Raw genomic sequence first — 3168 nt, forward strand, 5'->3', positions numbered from 1 at the left:
AGAATGATGTTCTCACTCCCCTACAAAGTTTTTTTTTCAGGATATGGACGAAGACGATTATGAAGAGTTTATATAGTTTCTGATTATATGATGTTTTATATTATTTTCAATATTAGTTTTCTTTGCCATTATCTTTATAATTATTGTAAGAGGGATATGAGTTGTAGTATATAATACTTGTAAGTTATTATTATGTATATGTATTTATTTTTAGTGTTATATCTAGTTTGTATGCATGTATGTATGTATTTAAATAAAGAGTATTTTTGGGTTCCTTTTCTTTCTAAAGAAAAAGTTTTTACACGGTTCCAAGCCTTAAAACGCTCCTATCTTACTATTAAATATTTTATTGAAAGTCGTCGTAATATCCATGCTATTGGAGTGGCGCAGCCGGAAGCGTGACATTCTGGTAGCAAGGATGTTACACTTGTCCTTACTCATGTTCAGATACTTTAGCATCTATCAATTGAAGGCAGAAAATAAGAGGCATTAAACAATAGAATGAAAACTACTAATTAACATGAAATAGAAAAATTTTACATCATCTTACACAAATATAAGAATATGACATACAAAGAGCCTAAATAACCATAAATAGATAAATAAATATTTCACCAGTGAATGAAGTAAACTTCCTTACTGTAGTGTACCCTAGATGGATTTTCCATCACGGAAAGATGAAGAATCTTCAACTACGTTCCCTGAAGAAGATGAGTTTTAAATTCCATTGAGTACAATGCTCTTTGATAACTTGTATCTCATATATGTAGCGCTCTCTGCTGACATATAATTATATAATATGCATGCAATAAATCTATACAGAGGTATCATTCAGCCATTATATTTATTTTTAGGGAAAAAATAAGGTTTTGTTGAAAATACCATAGACTTGAGCCATATTGATCCATGAATTCAAAGCTATTAAAGAATTTACATTTAATTCACTCTGATTACAAAATTATATTCAATTAGATATCAGTAGGAAAGAAAGTAGACATTATAGCATTTGTTTTCCTATAAAAATAAAAGATATTAATGGTTGATTGATCATGTAAATATATTCTAAAAAATAACCAAAGCCTTTTATTTGGATACTATTACTTGTCAAGTTTAATACAACAACTTGCTGCAGATACATAAGGGAAGTATAACTACTAATATTGATAAATTACCAAGGCTTATAATTTGTAGGCAAGGGAAATTTAATGTTTTCTAGTGCTGTTAAAGGCTCTTGATCACTCAAAGAATCTTCTCCTGAATCTATACCATGTCCATCCTCTCTAGTTACTTTTTTATAGTCATTAGCTATACATCCTTTTTGCAACTCTAGCATCTCTGAGGGAAGTTTCTATTAAATCAAATTAAAAACCACAAATCTGAGCTACCATGTGAATACTATTCAATTCCGAATACCAAAGCAGAGTATGTAAGGTACTAAAGGCCAAAGATAAATATTAAGACTTCAGAGTTGGAAAAAGAAATGCTAAATGGTCATAACTTGGACCATTAAAATTGAAAGGGCATTTGTTCTCACTTTTTGATATTATAGTTGCCAAAAGTGAGACCTGATGAACATAAAAAAGGGAAATGGTTAACATTACCCTTAGCCTCTTCCATACTGTCAACAAATCAATCCCGTGCCATAATACCTGCATTAATGAAACAAATTTTTGGCAATCCGTAAGATACTAGTGTGATAAAGCTTATAGAATCATTCTCATTCAAATAAACTACTTTTTTCTATTACTTGTTTATTTCACATTGCTGATTAATTGTCCTTCTCATAGTACTGCATACTAAGTTTACAGACAGACTAAAAAAAATCGAAAACTCTAATGCTGGAATAATTAAAAATAACATAAAAAAAATTAGAGTCATAAAAACAAATTATGATAGATAAATAGAATTTATAAACAAAATTGAAAAATAAGAAACCATAAGGCTTGAAAATTTAAAATTGAATTTAAAGTTCAGAATAAATAAGGAATCACAACAAAAATTAACAAATCATACCTGAGGTTGAGGCTCCTTTAGAAGATGCAACAACGGAGGCAGAGAGACCGAGAATGACGGAGTATCACGATGGTGATAACCACGGAGAGATTGAGAAGGACGGAGAACGACGTCGCTAAAAAGGACAAGGTAACGAGATCGACGGTGTGGAGAACGACGACATTAAGAGACGCAGCTATTGGACGATGTGAGGCTTCGACAGAAACGGCGATTCCTGGACGGCTGGACAACGATGACAAAGAAGAATAGAGGACTATGTGTTTTGATTGAGGGTAGGAGGGGGAAGAGCGTGGCGGTGAGTAGGGAGGAGAGTGGAGGACGACAATGACAGGAGAGGTGGGAGAGATTCTAAAATTTAGGTTTCAATTTTGAGAGGAAAGGGAGTAAAGGGTTTTGAACATTAATATGTATATAATGTGTGCGCGCGTGTATATATATATATATATATATATATATATATATATATATATATATATATATATATATATATATATAGAGGGTAGGAAATAGGTACAGTTTTAAAAAGTGACGAAAATGAAAAAAATTGTCACGCTTTAAAAGTGTGTCGATTGATTCTTTCAGGCTATGCTATATTGAAGCGTGGTAATAAAAAGCGTAGTAATAGGATTTTAAAAATGTCACCATAACGTAACTCATTGGCACGCTTTAAAAGCGTGTGTGTTGCTCTCTATGGCACCCTTTTGAAACATGGCAAAAAAGTATAGTCAAATCTCGAATCAATTGCCATTTTCATAAAAGTGTAATCATTAACTCTTTTTGCTACGTTTTTAAAGTGTGACAAGAGAAAAACGTGGCCAAATTTCCAATTGATCGCCACCTTCGTAAAAGCGTGATCATTGACTCTTTTTGGCCATATTTTTAAAGCATGAGCAAAAAATGTAGCAACAGACTTTTTTTCTTGTATTGATTGTTAGATTATTAAATTAAAAAAAATAAATTAATAATTAAAAATAATAATAAAAAATAATAAATTTTGATAGCTTTTAACCTTTCTCATTTCAAATAGGTTTAATGTTATCTTGTCATTCAGTCGTGAAAATCACATCACCCTTATGGTAGCATGTATAGTGACAATATAGTTAGTAAAGCAATCTATTGTCAATCAACTTATTATTATCACTATGTTGACTCCAT

General features: G+C 31.3%; 1 long non-coding RNA gene across 1 annotated transcript; it reads right to left on the reverse strand.

Moving 5' to 3' along the window:
* Positions 1–497: 497 nt before the first annotated feature.
* On the reverse strand, positions 498–2430 carry LOC112698206 (uncharacterized). The gene is made up of 3 exons (XR_003151436.3): positions 2014–2430; positions 1602–1649; positions 498–701 (listed from the first exon to the last, which is right to left on the reverse strand). It is a non-coding gene; the product is annotated as an uncharacterized lncRNA (long non-coding RNA).
* Between the last annotated feature and the right edge of the window lie 738 nt (positions 2431–3168).

Source organism: Arachis hypogaea, chromosome 6 (assembly GCF_003086295.3).
Source record: "Arachis hypogaea cultivar Tifrunner chromosome 6, arahy.Tifrunner.gnm2.J5K5, whole genome shotgun sequence".
NCBI classification, from domain to species: domain Eukaryota; kingdom Viridiplantae; phylum Streptophyta; class Magnoliopsida; order Fabales; family Fabaceae; genus Arachis; species Arachis hypogaea.